The sequence below is a fragment of the Lepidothrix coronata genome, unplaced genomic scaffold, assembly GCF_001604755.1.
Source record: "Lepidothrix coronata isolate B3197 unplaced genomic scaffold, Lepidothrix_coronata-1.0 Scaffold11, whole genome shotgun sequence".
NCBI lineage: Eukaryota > Metazoa > Chordata > Aves > Passeriformes > Pipridae > Lepidothrix > Lepidothrix coronata.
In genome coordinates, this window is record NW_016690191.1 from 5,515,625 (window position 1) to 5,537,001 (window position 21,377).

Below are 21,377 nucleotides of genomic sequence, written 5' to 3' on the forward strand. Positions count from 1 at the left end.
TGGTTCTAATTTGCCAACAAGGGAAGTAGAAATATCATTACTAGTTATTCCCTGTTTTCTTTCCTCAAGAGAACAGTTTTTCTCTTGTTACTAAAAGAACTGGGAGAATGAAAATTGGCCTGTTTTCAGAGACACTGAGTGCCTCCAGCACCATCTGGAACCAGTGCAAGCAGCCAAACAGCTCAACATCACAGAAAATCTTCCCATTTTCAGACCCCTCCCCCCATCCTCAGCTCTGCACGTGAATACAGCACAAAAGCTTCTTTCTGATGAAGATCCAGTTGGCACCCACATAAACTATATTTTCCACTGTCTCCCAGCAGGGATGGATTGCATCTTCCTTCAGAGGGAGGCCAGATGATTTTTATTACAAATGAACCAAAACCTTGAGTCAGGACATGCATTACATTTTCCATGACAGCGCTGGCTGGAGTGAAGGATCCTGATAAGAATTTAAGGATAATTGAACTCTAGTCTATATCTCTGTAGGTAGGTAACAAATATAGCAGCCTCCAAATTTGGCGTGTCACTGAGCGAGGCCGGGGGAAAGGATAAATGGCCCATTGCTCAGACGAGTGAGGATCAGTCAGGATCCTGAGTCTGAGTCCCAGCTGTTCACTGTCTCTGCCTCTTGTCCTTCCCAGGACGTGTGGGCAATATCTGTTGTAGTAAATCAAATGTGTCCAAGACTACTTTTTGGCATCAAGACTGGCTGGTAAAGAGCAGTACACGCAAATGGGGACAAACTTTTTATCAGGGTCCGTTGTGATAAGACAAAGGGTAATGGTTTTAAACTTTTGATTTAAAAGAAACCAGGGATTATTTGGATTAGATATAAGGAAGAAAATTTTTACAATGAAGGTGGTGAAACACTGGCACAGATGAAACGCTACGGAGAGGTGGTGGATGCCCCATCCCTGGAAACATTCAAAATCAGGTTGATGGGGCTCTGGGGAACTTGATTTAGTTAAAGTCCCAACTCACTGCAGGGGGGTTGGAACTAGATGACCTTTAAAGTCCCTTCCAACTCAAACCATTCTGTGATTCTACAGAATACTGTTAAGCTTGACCTCTGTGACAGGTTGTTATGTTATAATTTGGTTATATGGAGGGATGGCAAATTAAACTTGCAAACTCTGAATATCTTTTAGTTGCAGAATGTATTTATGAGAAGTGCCAGATGGAGGGGTGTAAAATGCAGTTTATGTTTAATCAAAGGCAGAGAACAGTCAAAAATTATCTCTGAGAATGGTGAAGCAACAGACCACTTTCTGACTGGGATTTAGTGGCCTGAGGTGGGGAGAATACTGATTTAATGACCACCAGCACAGCCTGACGTTGAAGACTGTCCAAGAAGTGAAAAGCCACCTGATGACTCTTGCCCTGGTTGTCATTCCTGTTTCTGGGTCATGTTCCCTGGATCACCTTTAGGTGAAATCCTCAGGCACTCGTGCCCTGGGGGACTGCTGCAGGCCAGGCTGTGATGTAGCATCCCTGCAGCAGCTCTGATTGGTGCTAGTGATGACTTTGGCTGCAGCTTTTTCTGTGCTTGGGATTTTGGGGGTGATGAATGCCTTTTCATTCCCTCCTTCCCTCAAAACCCAGTCTGTATTAATGATAGTACCAAACATAACCACGGCCTGAGTGTTACCTGTGTTTCTACATGGGTTTTTTTTCTGATCATGCTCTAACTACATGTGCAACCTTTTCATCACATCAAGAAAGGTCCTTTCCTCAGCTGGAAGCTCATTGACTTTTCTATAAAACTTGTAGTCAGAGACACTCTTTAATTAAGACTGTACTGAAAAGAGCTTTGATTCCAGACATGTATTACAGCCTGATGTTGTTTTCTCTGTCACTGCAGCAGATTATTGGAAGTGTAGTCCTTGATTAAAAAGATTGTGTGCAATTACATTCCATCTCCACATCTTCAGCTGGATCAGTAGCTTGTCAGTGGGTCATTGGGAATCAGACTGCCAGAACCTTTGTACATGTTCAATTTACAAAAGACTGTTTTTGGCACAGCACCCAACAGTCCCAGACAGCCAATACTTTATTAATGCGCCATTAGCCACAAGGAACATTTTTAAGTGAACCTAATGTACAGGGAGTGACGAGGGCTTACCTGGACTGACTCAGCAGTTTGGAAGGTCTTTTCTCCCTTGCAGAGATCACACTGACTTCTTCACCCCCTTGTAGCCACTCTTATTATTTTGGTTTCTGGTGGACTGGGTTCACTGGGGTTTTAAAGCAGGTCAGTGTGCTGAGGAATAGATACCTGACATTAGGGAGTTCTCTTTAGAATAACTGAATTGGTCAAAGGGATGATTAGTTGCTTTGTAAGTGTTTGAAGAGGATGGGACTCTTGAGTTTGGAAAAAAGGTGGCTTTTTGAGTTGGATGAGTTATGGATGACAGGTCCATAGACCCTGAAAGCACTAAACAGAGGTCTTCCCTCTGATACAGCAGTTGTGGGTGTCAGAGGATGGGCTGCCAGAAGTGGCCAGGCTTACACAGTGCTCCCAGAGAGCATCTCCTCTTGGCAGTGCTGAGCTGGACAGACCACTGGTCTGACCCAGCAACAGATTTCTTAGGTTCTTATTTCTTGGATTGCTACTGCTTTCCAGCTACCTCCTGGTAACTCCCCTTAAGAAAAGAGAAGATATTTAAGGTCTACTCCAATTTCAGCTTCAATCTCTATTTGTATCTGTAAGTAATATAGCTCTAATACTTTTAAAACCAGGCACTGATCTTTGCTTCTAGTTTAACTCTGTCTTTTTATTATCAAATATATTTATATTCAGTACAGTAATGAGATTCCTCAAAAGCTTTTTCATGCATGAAAGGAAACTAAACTCAAACAGCTCAGTCCTATGAATAATAAGGAGAGATGTGTCCCATTGGGTCTCTGCTTGTCCCCTGACTTGTATTCCTTTATTGTCACAGGCTCATTTTATGTCCATGCTCTTGGAGGTTTAGTTAATTGCAAATGCAGGCAATGGAGAGTTGTCTTGCAGCACTCTTGACTTTGGGCCAGAAGCAAGTACACATCTAAGAGATAAAAATTACATCCCCAAATATGTGTGTGCTGAAAGAGAGAGAATTACCTTTGAGCCCCATCTCTCCAGACATGTAACTCAGTACAGATCATCCAGCCAATGATCTATAAAACTACGCAGGGAGCAAGATACGATGATACCATCAGGATTAACTAAATTTTCCTACCTCCTTTGGTGTACATCTGTGTTAAGATTTATATTGGGATAGGAACTAAAGGATTGCAGTCATACCTCAACACAGAACTAGCCTTTTCTAAGGCAAATTTTCATATATGCACAAATGCAGATATGAAATCTTTTTTTTTTTTACTAAGTACTCTTTCTTTCCCCTTGAACTGTTTTCTCTGCAAGGTCTTCTTGATGATCCCAGTGCTGAGCTTCATGGTACAGAGTGACTCCAGATCTCCCACAGGTTCAATGTGCTGCAGCTGAGCCTGGAGCATCTGGAAGGACAGGACACTCAGCTCAAAAGCAGAATTTGCTTTTCTGTTGCTCAGCTGCAGTTCTGCCTGGTGCTGTTCCATCATTGCTGTGCTCAGAAGTTGCTCCTGCTCGTGTGCCAGCAACAGTCAGACTGCTTAAAACAGGGTTTTGATGGAGGACAGGGATAATGAAGTGGCAGAAAGAGATTTGTAATTCCACTGTAGTTCAGCATAGGCCTTCTTTTAGAAGGCAAAAAAGGGCAACCAGTTTTCACTAGTTCTGCAGTGTTTCTGATTCACAGAAATAACAAAAACTCTGATTTTCTCCCCTGTTATTGGTTGCAGTGGTGGGGGGGAAATGATTCCCTCTAAAAAAAACCAGCATTTTTCTTTTGGGTTGAAATCTCTGTGTAGGTACAGCCTGGGATGCAGTGATATGCAACCTGAGCAGGTTTTGTGCAGTGGGAGCTAACAAATGTCACAGGGATTCTCTATGACAGGACAAGGCAAGGAGTCATGTTTTGCTTCAAGTTGGCTATTTAGAGCAGGATTGTTCAAGTCACTTGTAACAGGGAAGCACAGACCTCAATTTTAGATGAGTTGAAGAGTTAACATTTCCAAAGGAAAGCAAATAAAATCATGTGACCTATTATTCTGAATAAGGTGAAACTAAGCATTACCTAAGAGTAATATATTAAGAAAAGATACAAGGAAGCTCCTTTACTAGCAGAAACCTCCACCCTGCCACTGTAATTCAAGTCTGTGCCTGACAGTGCTGTGCCTTCTCTTTGTCTGCTCTGCAAACTGAAGTTTGCAAATGGAGATTTCATCAAGATCTCTATCCATGTACAGTGACTGCACCCGCAGCTCTGAGGGTGGGGGTCAGATATGGAAAGTAGCCTGAGACTGCTATAAAATTTAGTTCTTGTAAATATGCCAAGCCTCAGAGTAGGAAAGACGTGTAATTGCTGGTGGCTAATGAAGATGGAGTGTAGGAAGGAGGCTGGAGAGCCTGCTCACAAACAGCCTGATGCATGTCATGTTACCAAGGTCAGCAACCTGTGGTGATACCCAGAGTGAATAATTGGGCTTGTGTGGCAGATCTGCCTAAGGCACCATTCCTGGGTTGAATGAACATTGCAACTGCAAACCATTGGAAAGCAGTGAGATGTACAGCACCAAGCTAGAAAATAGCACTTTATTGGCATGCTAAAATATGGTCTGCACATGGCTGGGTACCTCTCTTTGAATGACTTTTCTCTAGCAGAGAATAATGGCTGGCTTGTATTGACTTGACTGCGAGCACCCTTGAACTAAATTAGTTTTGTAAATGTGGGACTGGCAGTGGGTGGGTTGACTACTAGAGAAATTCTTTTAATAATAAAATGCCTCATAAAAATTGCATTGACTGCAACCAGGCAGACTGTGGGCAGCTAGAATTTTCTGATTGCTTCACCTTAACCCAGTGTTTTGGGGCTAACCAAAACACAAATGTCATCATCTCTGTGGCAAATGTCCCCCATGAGCAGGAAAATCAAGGGCAGCTTTATTATTCACATGGACATCTGGTGGGTCAGGGCTGAGAAGAGGGAGATCCAATGTGATACTCAGAGTGAGTAAGGTTTGTGCTTCCAAGACATCTATATGAAATCAGTGGGCTGTATAGGCTGGCAGCCTACACTTGGCATTTCCCATATTGTGCAGTGATATGACAAGCACAAACTTTAACCCTCCTCCCCCTCAACTTTTTTTATCCCACACACTGACTCACTTCTGACTATGCAGCGAGAAAGACAGCAGAGTTTGTGCATTGCTGGGATGGGTCCCTATGTCTGAAGGCATCACCTCAAAGTCTTCCAAGGCCTCCATAAAATCAGGTCTGAGAGATAAGCAGTCTCAGGAAATCCTGCTGAACTTTCTCTCTGAGGAAAACCTTACTGCCAGAAAAGATGCTCTGATGAGAACACTGCATTCCCAAGCCAAATTGCCCTTGGTATCACCTCCCCTTCTCTGCCAGCTAATAAAACCCTAATTTTCTCAAAGGGAAGTCCAAGCAGAGTTTTGACTTTGAAAAATAAGTGCCAGCAATTACCTGATGTTTGATATGGCCATTTCTATTTGATATGCAATATTAAATAGAAAGTGTTTAAATATTACAGTAGCAGCATAAAAACTTACATTTGACCACAAAGAATGGTGTCCAAATTATTCCTTTGGCATCTTCTCTAGGTATAATTTGAAGTAAGTCTTCCAGTAGTCTTAAGTACTGATAGGCTGTCTTGTCCCAGCTCAAAACTTCTCTTAAGCTTATGAAGCAGTTTTCTGAATGCTGCACTGGGGTGGGTTTGTTTGTATTTTTTCTTGGTGACCTACTGCAGTGGATACCAACCAAAGAGTTTGCCAGGTTTCTTAAAAATATAACCTTGAAACTGTATCAGCAATCTGACGGTGAAATGTAGCCAGCCTATGCATATCTGACCATCAAATGACACTGTAAGTGCCATGGTTAGGAATAAATGCAGATCTGCTTTTGAGAAATTGGGGGCATCCTTCCTACACACCACTCTGGTACATGGACCTGCCAGTTTATGCTGCAGGGACTCCCCTCCATTCCCTTCCATTTCAGGTCTTCTGACAGAGCTAATTATGGTAGCAAGTGACTTGCATCAATGACATTCAGGGAAGATGAGCATTTATGGGTTTGGGAGTTCTTGTGCACTGCCCTGAATTTCAGATGCAGTTTGTTGATTGTTGAAATGCACCTGACTGGACTGTCTTCATACATTGTTTCAAAGCAAAATAACTTGTCCTGTCTGCAAATTTTGCTTCTTCCAGTGAAAGTGTGATGGTTTGCTATTTATGTATGTTTAGGAAAACTTCACTATATATTCACTCTTTTTACTTTACTGCCAGTCTGTTGGATAACTAATAGTCTCAGAGATGTGCTCTGTTATAGACAGGGACTCTCTTCTTTAAGCTTCAGAAACAACATTACTTTTCTAACCCTAAAAACTTAGCCTGGGAACTGGATGGAAGTTCTTTGCTACCTCATGAATCACCATCCTGGGAATGATTCCGCACTGGAACTTGGAACAGTCTAACAATTCAGGAGCCAGGAGACATCCTAGCTCCTTCACACTCTGGCCTTACATATGGTGTTGCTGCATTGCTACTGGATATAAAAAGCCTACAGGATCTGTTTCAGTCAGGAAGCAGCTGGGACTGTGAATGCAGATGAGAAGTAGACTCAATTCACTCGAGTAAAACGAGGTCAATAGAAAACGAACATTATTTTCCTGTCTATAATTGCATTTTAAGTACATAATAAGTAGATGATGGTAACTATGTGCTAAAGAGTCCAACTGCTATTAATTGACTAAAATAGCTTTTGAAGGCTGTTATGTTACGGATTTAACACAACATGGTGTTATACCATTGCACCAGGATGAGTTTGCAGTGAACAAAGTGTCTCTTCTCTGGGTCAGGCAGCTTTGAATTAACATGGTTTTCCACAACTCAGATAGTATCACTTGGTACTGACTGTCACCTCCCTTTGCCCCACTGACCTCAGTTGAGGGGCAATTGCAATATATCAGCACCAAAATCCTGCTGTCTCCCATGTGAGCTGGAGGAATCTTTTCCAGTGGTTAATGTAAAGTTCAGCTGCTAGAAAGAAGCAGAGGTTAGTGGTTAGACATGACGAGCTGGGGGTATTGTGCCCAGCTGCTCTTCTCTGTATTTCTTTCCTCTACCCCAATGCCAAATCTCTGGTATAAAAATCTGTGTTGCTTCACCTCAGTCAAAAGCATTAAGAAATTTCCCCCTTGGCAACCCCTAGCAGTTCTGGGAGTAACATAGGGAGACATTTTGAGTGACCCTCTGAGAGAGCACAGGGTCAGCCACACCAGCAAACTGCAGGGGCTCTGCCAGGAAGGGGAGAGTGATGGATGGTTTTGGATGGAGAGGTCATCATTTATCCCAGGTCATCAGAGTGAGGGTAACCATGTCTGGCTCTGTCCTGGTAAATAGTGCATTGAGTTACAGAAGCATGGGGAGATGGGAACTGAGTTTCTCCTCTGTGGGCTCTTCAGACCCGGGACTCCATCTGTTCTGGGCTTACATTTCGTGTCTCAGAGATGGGGAAAAAATAGGTGTTTTCTTTGTAAGATGAGATAGGAAAGTCAAGTCTGTTTTTTCTCTCTGTGCGTGGAAGATACACAGACAGATGCTCCTAATATTGGAAAAGTAGTTTTCTGTAGGGTCCTAGAATGAAAACATTATTTATCCTACCCTTGTCTAGAATGAAGGCTTTTGTTCTCCAGCCAGAGAATGAGGAGTGCACTTCTGAAGTGTCTTGAAGTTGGCTGCAGTACAGGTTGCTCAGTATTAATAAAAAAAAAATAATAACAGCATAATCACCACGGCAATACCAGCCCAGTGTTTTATCCCACCTTTTTAAACAGACTAAATAAATCACTGACTTAATAATTTTCCATGAAGTAGCGTGGCAACCCCTTCAGTTCACTGGCACTCACGCAGACAGCAGAGTCCTGGCGGAACTTGAACACCCACATTTGAAAAGGCAGCATCTCTGTGTTTTGTCTTTTAATTGCAGAGCCTTAAATCACACAGCCCATCTAGCTCTAGGCTCTCTGTCTCAGCTGTATCTTATGTTAACCTGTTGTCAAAGCAAATTTGATTTGCAAATATACAAGAGCCGGGGTGATATTTTAATTTTAGATCACTTATCTGAATGCAATTTTCACATAAGGATTTAAGAACATGCCTGACTTTAAATAGTTCTTCAGGGTGGCCCTGAGAATAAAGCACTAAGGACAAGATATATAATTGCATTCAGGTTCCTGAATTCTTGTAGACTTGAATAAGAACAGGGATTCCTAGGAAGGATTCAAGAACCAAACTATTCCTATGCCTCTGACTTTTAAACTAAGTCCAACTAATACTGTCAGATTTAAATTCATGCCCCAAGTATGTGCTTGGTTTGCTGGGTGGCACCTAGAACAGAGTGTTCATTGCAGTCTCTGGACTGGATATGTTGCTTCTCCTCTCTCTACCTCTGTTTTTGAATATCAAGGCAGAAAATTGAAGCATTGCTAATTACAAGCTGGAAGGAACTTTGAAAATTAATGCGTTTATCTGAAATCCTCCTTGGAATTGAGATTATTTCCTCGTATCTCAAGAAACAGTGACCATCTCTTTCCTGTAGGTCAATGTGTATGAATTAATCTAAATCCATGTGAAAAATTGTATGAGATTGAGCTGAACAAAAAAATCGTAAATCTATGCTGACCAGGCATATTTTCAAAAAAAAAAAAAGGCTTAAAATAACCTGCTTAGTAAATGAATACAAAGCCTTTGACATCATAGGTGCTTCAGACTAACATCCATACAGCTGGTAAAATGGAAGTTTGTCATCTCGACTATTAAATGGAAGGAAGGTCAGAGGAATTAATTAAGCAAATATATAGCAAGCCTGACCTAGCAGTCATTAGAAACTCAAATCAATGGGTATTTGTCTTGCAGGACAAAACCATTACTGCTTACAGCAACATTAAAGAACTGTGGACTTGGACCAAGTAGATAGAAATCTATTTTGGAAGGCTTTTCTTCCTAGCACAGGACCTTTTCAAGAGCATTTAACCGGACTTTTCCATTTTGGAACTGAATGGTAAATTCTATCCCACAATTACCGAGACCACAGCCTCATATAACCCCTTCAGTAGCATTTTCCCTAAACAAGAGCCAGTTTGTCAGCCTCTGACCTTACTACTATGAAAGCCAGAGTTCATGTACCCAAAAGAGAACGCCCTGGGATAAGCCTTTGGCCAGAGTTGCAACAAGTTCTAAGTTTCAAACTCCAGTGATGTCAGCAAATGACAAAACCAGCCTTAGCTCCTGAGATGTGCTGAAGTTCATGAATGGCAGTTCTTTCATTGCCATACCTCAGAAGCTGGAGTTCCATACTCTTATTTGGGAGACATGCAATAAATAATATCAATACCAATGGACTTGCATATGCATTTTCAGCCTTATTTTGCATCTTGGTGAGATGTTGCTGCCAGTTTTGATCATGTAGGATCGTGTCTATGGTGTCTCTGAACCCTTTTCAAGGATGGCAGTCATCTCCAGGCTCCTGAAAGAACAGAGTATCCTGCTTTTATTGCTCATTCTATCACAGGCTGCTCTTAGGTCAGTGAATGATTTCTCTGTGCATTTAACAGGACACAACATTGATAACTGCCATTAGATGTTTCAAGTGCTAATCTTTTAAGAAGAAAAACTATTTAGCTTTCAGTTTCATTTGCTTATACCCTAAATGTTGCAGGACTCTAATTGTAGATATAGTTCACCAAATGCTGGACTTGGTGACAATAATGCAATCTGGGAGTATTTCACTGGAAGCACTGAGCAGTAGCTGGGAATAAAACTTCTCCCTGGTAGATGTGGTTCAGCTGTAGATAGATAATACTATGTGCTTTGGATATTCCCTATGCATTCTCCTTCAGTGGTTCCCTTCCTGTTATTTTGATTTTTTTTTTTTTTTCTGGCATAAACTTAACATAAGACAGTGCTGTGCAAACTTGATAACCTCAAGGAATTATTTGGGACACGGTGATCTAGGCATAATTCTGTCCTCATTTATCCCCATAAACAACAAAGTCCATAAATCACCTTCCATCTGCTTTGGCATGCAGTGGCACTCAGGAAAATGCAATGCAGAGCTCTCCATCATGCAAATGTAAACTGGGACCCTGTAGACAGTTAAGTCAGCAACATGAAGGCTTGCTCCCAAACAGCAAGCAGAGAAAAACACAAGAGGAAATCTCAATTCCTCCTTCCTTTCTTATTTTTATTTTTGTGTATATAAAAAAAACCCCAAACACACCAAATCACACAAAACAACGCACGTACATACTAGAGCATCTATCTATTGATCTGCCTCTACCTTAAAACCATCCTTTTCCTCTTTTGACACCCTCTGAGGTTGGTGAATTTTATGAATCCTTTTTTTAAAATATGGGAGAACTGAGCTCTCTATAACGCCAGCTTTTCTTGGGGGGGGGGGAGGGCAGAGAGTGGCGGTGTGGGGTTTTTAAGAGAAAAATATTTTTAAGGGTTTGACTCTGGATACCTAAGTGATTCTCCATTCTGTCCAGAAAGTTTAAAGTCAGAACTATAATATTTGGCTGTTAATGCAGCAAATTAGGTGAGCAGGGTGTTGTACTGCTGCGATTTGAGCACTTTGGAACCGCTGAGGCATGTTAAAATACTTTGATACCATTTGATGAATAATAAATGTATTTATTATTGCTATGCCACTCAAGCAGGGAAAACATCAGCTTGCATGGAAATACGTCGGCAACTGCTATGCAGCAAAGAGAAGTTGATTATATACAAATCTTTCCTGTGGCTGGCTTAGAAATGTTTTCTTGAGTGCCTTTTGCTCATAATTCCTTCCTCTTTGCAAAGGAGAATTGTGGTTTTCCCTCTTTGCATGCACTTGCACTTCCTTGCCTTTTTTAGTTCCAGCAACTGGAAACTGTTCCTTCATCCTTCTTTTCTGTAACCTGGTGAAAAAGTGCTTTTATTCCTTCACAATTTCCTTTTCTAAACATCAGCCAGCAAGGACTTTATGGAGCAGTGATTTTCGCAGCACCCTTTCAGCGTCCCTGTAGTTGTTCTGCTGGACAAGCAAATGCAGCGTATTTTGAGAAGGATCAAAATTACTCCAGGTTTTCTGCTCTGTGCTCATGCTAGTGTTTTAAACATAGCTTCTCAGAAAGTTACTGAGATCTAGAAATACATAAAAAAAGAGATATATGGAATTATCTTCTCCATTCTGATGTGATTGTTATTCATTCAAACACATTCTCACCTGCTAAACATGTTTTTTTGACAAGACCTTTACTAGTTATTTAACACCCTGCTTGCCAATTTGTTTATGGGCTCAATAAGTGACATGTTAATCAAATACAAGTTTATATTAGCCAGAGCTGTGGAGAGAAATAAAGTTAAGTGCTAGTACAACCAGAAGAAACTATAAGAATAGAAATCAAAATTTTTGCCAAGAAAATCTGTTTAGAACTAGAATTCATCCTTCGTACTTAGTTCTTCAAATCAGGGGCAAACTCTTTAAGACAATCTTACAAGGAGATTAAATGAAAAAAAAAAAGCAATAGCCCATGTTATATGAGAAAAGTAAAAAAAAAAAAAGTGTAGAAACTTAGAAACTTGATGGTCCTCCTCCTTTTTTCTCTGATATGAACTGTGGTTAGAACATTGACTGATTTTTTTATTTCATGATAGTACAAATATGGGAGATCCTGGTTAAGAAAACTTAATTCTGATTTCACTTATGTTATTAAGTAGTGGATCAGACCTTGCTTTCCTCATGTTTGGTCTTCTAATATTATTCCATATTTTAAAATTCTCTTTGATTTAGCTTTCAAGGTAAAGAGTATGCTCAACAGCAGCAGTGACATGGCACTGACATGCACTCTGGAGGACTGGCATAGGCATTTGAAGCCTTGTTTGCAGCTGCTCCTGTTTTCACATCTCTCTTACAGCAGCATTGAGCAAAAATCCATTCTTTTAGACAGAAATGCTTTAATAATGGAGGAAAAACAAAAGTTTAGAATAGAAAGCTGTTGTTTGCTGCTATGAAGTAAGGTGGCAGATTAAATAATAGATCATGCACAGGAAAGGTTCAAAATTAATCTAATCACTCAAAAATGCTGAAGGAACAGCTGCTCTTATTTCCCCCTGCTGGTTACTACTCTATTTTATGGCTTAAACTGCTCTAAAAAATGCTGACTCTCTCTATGTCATAGAACTTCCAAATATTTCAGAAAAGTGCTATTGGGCAGTTGTGTAATAAAATTAACGTCTGCTTGCAGTCATATATCCTGCTGCTGTCCAAAGATCCTCTTCTCTCAGGACACCCAGTAAATTTAATAGAGCTGGGGAAGAAATTTTTCTTTTCCTGATCAATCTTATCACATTTTCCAGACATTCAATGGATAGGACACTTTGTTGGATCATATGATGAAGAGGGGAAAGAACAAGGAAAATGTTGTGGCCAAGCAGCTGGGACTCTAGTTTGGTGCTTTAGAAGAATTCCTTCCAACACAACCCTTTCCTCCCTGAGGAACAGGACACCTTGGTGGTACTGCTCTAACTCCAGAGTAAGGCAATCCTGGTTTTCTTGCAGAAATCAGATTTGAAATACCATATCAATTGTATTTGGTTATTGCCCATGATCTTTTCCCAGAGAAACAGAGATGGCAGTCCTTTGAGAGATTCCCAGGGCTTCTCTGCCTCTTCCTCCCCATTTCTGAGGAGTTACCTGGAGTTATTACCTGTCGTGTGATTTTTCAGTTAAGGTTCTGCAACACCATCTACCTTGCAGGTGAAAAGATGCTTTCAGCTGATGCTGAGCCATTTGAGGAGCTCTATGTGCCTCCAAACAAGGCCACTTGCCCCATCTCAAATCTGGCCACTTCACTACCCTGGACATGCACAGACTCTGTGTCCTCCACACGTGTCGTTCCCGTGCTTGCCACTGATTAATGTCCAGGATCTCCTTAGAACGGACCCAACCACGGTGTGAACTATTTTACATATCATGAAACTAGTATGAGCAGATGTGACTTGCAAGTGGAGGAAGAAAGAAAGTGTTGAAAGTAACAGGGTTTTTTTTTAAAGGGATAAAAAACAGTAGGTGAGGCAGCACAAATTCCCGTAGTTTATTGTTTTTTCTCTCTTTGCAGGGTGACTTGCTCCATTGCCTCCTATTATGTTTACTAATGGATAGCTTAAATTGTCAGTTAAGCTACCTCTCAATATAGCCAGAGGTTTTTAAGTAGGAACATAAGGAGATTACAGGAACAAATTGTCAGGAGAAAAGAAAGCTAAAGACAACGGTTCTGATCCTTACGCAAATAAGGAAACAAGACTTTCTTTACACAGAGTATCCCATTCTTACCAAATCCAACAGATAAAATTCTGCTAAAGTGCCAGTGTTATTTCCTTCCCTGATATTAATTTTAAAAAACTGCTGCAGGCATGGATGTTTTGCAGATACTTGCTTAAGATACAAATAGTTGTCCACATGTAAATAAGAAAATACAATATTTTCCTTGCTGGGAGATGGAAAATCACTTGGAAAGTTCTTCTGCGCTGTGTCCAAAATATCAGCAAAGCATTTGTGTACTTCAGTGTCCCAAGGCAATGTTCTGAGAATGATGCCAACCATCATTGATTTTCATTTCGGAATGATTCCTTAAAAAAACTATTTTCGTTTGAACAACCAAAAGAAGGCATGAATTATTCCCTTTCTCAACATTTCCATGTGCTCCTTCTCTGACAACTACCCACATAAAAGCTTTCTCTTTAGGGGGTGAGTAGTAGGGCACGCAGAAAATCACAGCTTAGTACAAAAAGGGTGGAGTGGATTTTTTGGCATGTGAGTGTTTTCTGACAGCCTCTAACGTTCCCCTACCCACACTGGTGGTCACTTAATCCCTACACCTGAGAAGGGTGGGCTTCAAGACCACTACAAGTTCAGCTGGCTCAGTTAGACCTGGGATTACCCCTTTGTGACATTAAAATGTCAATAATGTATGCACCAACCTTGCCAAATCTCTCTCTGTCCTCTGCTTAGAAAGCATTGACTCCACAAAACCTCCTTTTAGATGCCAAATTCATTTATTTCAACTCCTATTCTGGAGTTGGCTTCCAAACAGACTCCACAGCAGTTTGCTACAGCACTTGTTTCCAGTTGGCCAAGTTTGAAGTGCACTGGAAAGGCTCATGTTTCCTGAAGATGAAAAAGTTTCTCTTTACTTCATTCACCTGAAAAAGTGGCTTTCAAAGCTGTGTTAGAGCTATTTCTAGCAAAGTTCATGTTGATGTGTTTCAGTTATTGCTATCACATAACACATAACGTGGCCGTAACTGCAGATGGGGTAGGGAACTTTTTATTGGCATATTACTTCCAATATAGTAGGGTTATGTTGCCAACACAGCAAGCAACCAAGGTCATGTATCTTTAGAATTTACTTCTTGTCGTCTGAGACAGAGTAATAGACTGCTTATGAGCTCTCAGTCCATCTCGGAAAACCAAATAAGTTTAAATCACTAAATCACAGAGTTCATAAAAAAAGCTCAGCCTAGGTTGGTTGCACCTGTGGTTCCCTTACACAGCCAGTCTGTCACATTCAGTCTTAAACTAACTCCTGTGATTTTAGCTAAGAAGAATTCAGTGTGGTTCTCTGTTGCCAAACTGCCCAGTGAAGTCACTGGAGCACATAGAAATGATTTTGAGGGTGGCATGTTTACACACTCACATTAATTTTGAATCTGTGGGGCCAGGTTGCTATGGTAACAATGGTACCTGTGGTGTAGATAAATGGTGAGTCTGATCCTTCGTATTTACAAGTGATGGGAAGGCTGATAAGTTCCACCTACACACGTACAGCATGTCCAGATGTTTGAAACCCAGGGAAGTATCACAGAACAATTCGTTCCATGCCCAGTACATGGATACTTCAGCATTAACCACAAGGAAAAAAAAAAAAAAAGAAACCTAACAGACAGTTGAGGTGTTTTCTTAAGAACAGTGTCTGCTTGATTAAATATCACCCAAAAACATAACATCACTTTTAAAGCTAGATCCCAGCTGCATGGGAAGCAGAAGACAGCTGTTCTGTTGAGTCAGACAGGTTTTGGTGCAATCTCTGCTGTATTTAATCTGTACTTCCCTTGCCCACGGGCCAGGGCAGAAAGCAGAGCTCGTAAGGTACTATTGCTTCAGGTCTACAAGATCCAGGAGGGAAGTTCAGAGTATTGAAAACAAAAGAGGAATAGAAAAGCTCTGAGTGTTCTTTGTTTCATGAGAAACTTAGTCTATTCCTTTTATAACGCGGACAAATGCTACAAAAAGTTTGTGTTGTTTGTGGGCTCCAGTGGCTCTCAAGTCCTTCCTAGCTGCCTGTTTAGTGGGCAGCTGGTGGAAACACCAAAGATGAACCCTAATGTTTGCATCTGTGTGTGTGTACATGTGCACAACTATATATTAAATGCCCTCTCTGTATTTTACTTTTATTCAACCCCTTACTCTTACAGCCAGTGATGGTTTCTGTATGAATTGTGCTTTTTAACAGCCAGACAGTGTCCTTTTGAATCAGTCATGGTGTCATGGGGTAGTTTTGGAGACAAATACTGATATCAGCCATTCCCTGACTTGTTGCTGTACAAGTCTGTCCAGAAAGCTTGAAATGAAGTGGTGTATGAACATTCCCCTTCCCGTGGCTGCTGCTGAAATGCTCAGCTGCTTCATCAAGACGGACAGGTGTATTCAGCTGGGACCCATTCAGGTGACATGCTGCTTTTTCTCTTAAAGACAATAAACGCTTTAGCACTAAATACAGTTTCAGGAAACTTCAAATGGATATATGCTTCTTGCATTTTCCTTCCAAATCGTGACTTACTGGTTGGTGGGTTTTTTTTGGGTTTTGCTTCTTTTAGAGAACCTGCTTCATTTGTATGCACTTAGTATTTCTTACCAAAATCTCAGGTTTACAGGGATTATATAAAGTAAATGCTTAAAAAAAAAATACATTCCCTTGCTGCTTTTCTCTACATTTTGAGATCTAAGGATGTCTAAAGGGCTTTTTAAATCAAATCCCAGGCTATAGAGTACTATAGAAAACACTCTCCCTAGGCACAGTATTTCTTCATAAGAAAAGTTATTCCATCTACTTAAATTCCATCTGTAACCAAATTTTATTTGTGCCTGTATTATGCTTTCATTCATCTTCTAACATATTATTTCCTTTGTTCTACACACAATTTAAATCAAAACACTATTAGGAAACAACAGGATGGTACATAAATTAATTGTCTACAACAGTCCCATTATGAATCTTTAATGTATGTACAAGGACTTGAGCAAATAAAGGCCCTGAGGAGAGCTGGGTGTTTGCACAGCAGGGGCTGCTCACCATGGCCAGGGTTTGCAAGGTCACGGTCTCCTGCACTTCTTTTTTCCTGCACCACAAGCAGCAGAACTTTTGCAAATGCCAAGTGGCTGTAGATTACCAAAAATACTGTCAACATACCTTCCATAGAAGTCTCTTAGGTTCTGATGCAGTCAGTGGGAGTCTCCTCATTGCCTTCCACAGATTTGGGATCAACACCCAAAGCAGAAGGCAGCTGGGGAAAAACTCCTTTACAGATGCAATTATGGGTTCTTTTTTTTGTTTGGTTTTTTTTTAACTTCCTATTAGCAACCTGTTCCCCATTCTCCAGGCAATTCTTAAAAGAGTTCATTACTAAGATCTGGCAGGAAGCGAAAGCAGGTGTTTTCAAACAGGAGAATCTGCTTCTTCCCAGAAAATACCCATGGTGAACATGGAGATGAGAACTGTAAATGCTGTAATGGTGTGACAGAACCTGAATGGGAGAGAATAAAATGCTAGTCATCTTCAGTGTGCTGACCAAATACAGCACATGAAAAGAGCAAGGGGAAATCTTTCTGAATACTTTTGCAGCTGAACAAGGATTGGATCAGCTTTATTTGTGTATTTTCTTTCTGGCTGTCTTTTGCTTGCAACTTGCAAAACTGCAGTGATGATATCGTGAACTCAGAGGCAGAATATAATCCAGAAAACACTATTTTCTGGTGGTTTGCTGATGCAGACAGTAGAAAATCTCTCAATTTGTCTTCCTAGGAAACATTTCCACTGGCTGTAAGACAGAAAGATGGGCATGTAAAATTGTAAACAAACAGCAAAAAAGAAAGCAACGTTTTGTAAAATTGTGATTCTATATATAGGGGTTATCTAACTTTTAGCCATGTGTGATTTTCATATGCAGTGATGCTTTTGAAGCTCTGCTGAAGTTACTGTGCAAGGATATAAAATTCCTTTTTACAAAATGCTCTCATATGCTTCTAGATGAAATTTTTGAAGCATAAATCCTAAAGAATCCCCCAAAATAGAAGAAAAAATGAATGCAAGGTTTATTTTTTTCACAGTTCAGTCTTTTTGATTTGGTTTGAGTTTCATGACTTTGAGTAGTTATGATTTGTCATTATTCGGACTTCTAATAATGGGAGATGCTTTCCTGACAAATCTTGTTGACAAAAATTGGCTCCTTCTGTGTTGACAGCTAAGATTTCCTCTTCTTTTCAGTGCCACTGTTTTTTGAAGTCTCTGTGGCTTCTGGTTCTCACCAGGATTTTCAAAAATCACTTCCCTGGAAGTGTTCAAAGACAGGTTGGATGGAGCTTTGAGCAACCTCATCTAGTGGAAGGTGACCCTGCATGTGGCAGGAAGGGGGATTGAGGCCCCTTTCATCCCAAATCGTTCTGTGATTCTAGGATGGATTTCCTCCTAGCTGAGCAATGTTCAGACTGAGGGTGAATTCTAAACTAAACTGGTGAAAATCCAGAAAAATTCTGCAACATATGGTGTGTTATGGTTATTTGGTAAGAAGTCATAGATATATTGGTGATGCTGACAAAGGGAGTGGGAGCTTGAATTTGAATATGGAAACAAAATATAGTGACATCAGTTACTTTAGACTGGTTTGTAATACAAACTGAATTTGTGATGCAGCACATTCTCCAGTAATCATGAAATCAATCAGACAGGGCAGGGAGAGAAATGGGAGGCTTTTCCACCAGATAATTTAAATTTGCTTGAGCGTGGGGTTCTTTACAGTCATCAGCACTGGTTGAAAGTCTAAAGTAAAGCTTTGAAGGAAAACCTGTGATTTATGATAAAAAGAAATACGTAATTCTGTGTTTCTAGCAGAAGAAATGTGAGCATCTGTGTTTTCAACAACTTTCTGTCTCATTTCTTCATCTTTCCCTCTGAACAAAATATCAACTGACAATGGGGATATGATGTCCTTCCTGTCCAGGAATCTCTCTGGCTGACTACTATGAATTCAGAGCATCCATGGATAGGACCCCCAGAGGTTTTGTCTCCCCAGAGCTGGACAAAATAGATTTGAAACTCAAATGCCAAAATAATGCTGAGAAAAGGTGTGTGTCTCTGCAGCCATTGTTTAAGTACACTCTTGTTTAGTTCACATGCTGTTTCCTTTGTATTTGCATTCAAAATGAATGAAAACATTAATAAATGTTCCATGAAATAACTCCTGAAGATTCAGAGCTGAGCAAATGGCATTTGGAGTTTCTTCTGGATGTTTCAGTGAAAATCAGATATCTGATTTGTAGTTTGTTACTGATGATCAAGTTTGTCAGAATACATGTTTTCATAGCCTTATTTTAAAGTTCAACGTATTGAATTATTCTTCAAAAAGCCAGATGCCAGAATTCTTGCCTACAACTTTAAGAAACAGAGATAGGAGGTGGTGGAATCAGCTGATATAGGAGGTGGTTCTTCTGCGTCTTCTGGAGGTTGACTGCCTTACCAGGTGCACTTTGAAGGTACCTTGCAAATCGTAGAGTGTGATCTTTCTAATTCTGCATGGTTTTTGGGTGCATATCTATACTTTTTGAACAACACTTGAAAAAGGCAGGTACATTGTTTTTTGCTCCTGTTTAAAACAACAGCTCAGGCAGCAGGCTTTAGGAAGTTCTCAATCTTAGTCCTTTAATCCTCCTTGAATGCTATTGCACTGCTGCTTTACTCATAGTGGGTTCTGGGGTTTGTGTGGGTGTGGAAAGTGAAGTGAGTCATTGTGGCAAAAGAAATATCCTGAATTGTAGCTATTACAGAGTATTAAGCAATTGCCCTTGGTAAGAAGTGATAGTAGAAAATAATAGCATATTCATTTTGTTGTTAAAAATGGACTGTCTAACCATATATCTGAAAATCTCAATTAAAGTCAATCTTGATGCTCACAGCAGATAAGTATAATGAAGATTCTAAGATATCTGCTTTCATACATATGAATAAAATAATTACTATGCAGCATATCTAAGTAGTTGACGCCATCAGAAAGTCTACCCTTGAACAACAAGAAAGGAAGAAAATGTCCTTTTGTAGTCAGAAAGAAAGCCTTGACTATGTATGTGGCACATTTTGGACGTCACTAGCTGTAAGATATATTTCTTTACAAACATGACAGCTCTACTAAGGATGGTACAAATATTCCCCGCTCTTGCACAAACGCAGCCAAACTCATCTCTTTGAGAATGTGCCGAGTGTCGTATCTTTTAATGTAACATCGTCTGCGCCGTTGGTTCCTGGTGCAACTATGACACACGTTTTCACTGTGCTTTGAAATTATGCAGCATGTTTATCCACCCACCGTATATTCTTTTATGCAGTTTTGTACGGGAAGTTGTGTCTCTTGTACTTGAATGACACGATGGTGCAGTCGTATTTCATACTGTCAGGGAATGTTATCAGTGCTTCTGCACGGCAAAAACTGGTAGAAATACAGTGATGCAAATTAAAGTAGTTGAGGTGACTACAAATGTTAAGCAACTGCTCTTCATTGATTAAATTGACTTGCTACTCATTACTGGCAATATAGGATAAAATTAGTAAACTTCCCTTTGTGTGTATCTCTCCGAGGCTGCAATGTAATAAAATGAACTTGACTTCCAAGGAAAAGCTCCTGCCAGTGTTACTTACAGACAAGATGAAGAAGTGAAAACGTTTGTTTACCAATATACTTACTCTAGACTGGGAAATTAGATTTTATTCTTAATGTGCTCCATTTTACATTTGACATGAACAATAATATTTAGGAAATAATTCTGAGGTTCCACTTCAGGAAACACATTTTGATTAGAGACTCAGAATTGCATGAAGGCATAAAACCAGCCATAATCTTTCTTTTTGTCTGGTGATTCTCATTATAAATCCAGTGTTTTTCCAACATCCAACTCTTATTTGCATTTCTTTTCCTCCCCCGCTTTTTTTCCTCAGAGAAAATAATTTGAAAACAGTAGCTTGTCAAATTACTGGAATTAGTTTACCTGAAAATATCTGATGATAATGTCATCAAAGCTGTGTGCTCTGAGCATATTCTAGTTACAGGTAAAATCCCCGTTCTTTCCTCATGACAGATAAACCAACACTAGGTTAATAATGCTCAGTCAGAGATATCTTATAATAAATCCTCCTATGTTCCAAATTCTTTACTGGCTTTGCTGGATATCTAGATGGAGAAAACAGGAACAGATGAGACACACACAGATTGTGAACCTGTGACTGGAAAAACTGCACTAATCCTAGGTTCAGGTCCTTGAAGGAGAGCAACTATAACACCTACTAAATGACCATAAACAGTCAGGGAGAAGTTGGGATTGGAGAGAAAAGGAAGAGGGGAGCAGATTAGATTGAGATGTGATTCTCCCTCCTTGTAGATTTGTCCATCTTCAAAGTTGTACAGCTAATGAAGAATAATTATCGCTTATTAATTGCTCATTAGCTTAACAATTGCAACTCAATAGCACTACATGTCACAAGGCTTCTCTTAGGCAAAAAGAAGAAAATTCTCTTGACTGCAGCATCAGAGGAAATAGCTCTTAGCAGCACCTGAGCATCAGTCCCGAGGAGAAAAGACTCCAAGACATGCATGTTGCACAGGAGTGAAAAGGTGCCAGAACTTCCAGGGTGTTTCTTGGTGTCATTATCCGTGCCTGGGACCCAACATTACACACATCTTCAGCAGCATGTCTGCAAAAACTCTTCCAGCAGAAACTGAACTTTACTTGTCTAATTGCTGAGAATTACCCCTTCAAATATAGTGAAATTACAAATTTTGCTCAAAGCTAAAATGACAGATATATCAGAGGAATTTTTTTCATTATGTTAAGACTTCCTATAAGTTTCACAATAGTTTACAATAGCTCAATAAACGCTAACTTTAAAACAAAAATTAAGTTG

General features: G+C 40.2%; 1 long non-coding RNA gene across 1 annotated transcript in view; it reads right to left on the reverse strand.

Annotated features, from left to right (window-relative positions):
* Positions 1-21,377, reverse strand: part of LOC108492515 — a 34,982-nt gene that overhangs the window by 11,976 nt on the left and 1,629 nt on the right. The gene's annotated exons all lie outside the window — the stretch shown is intronic.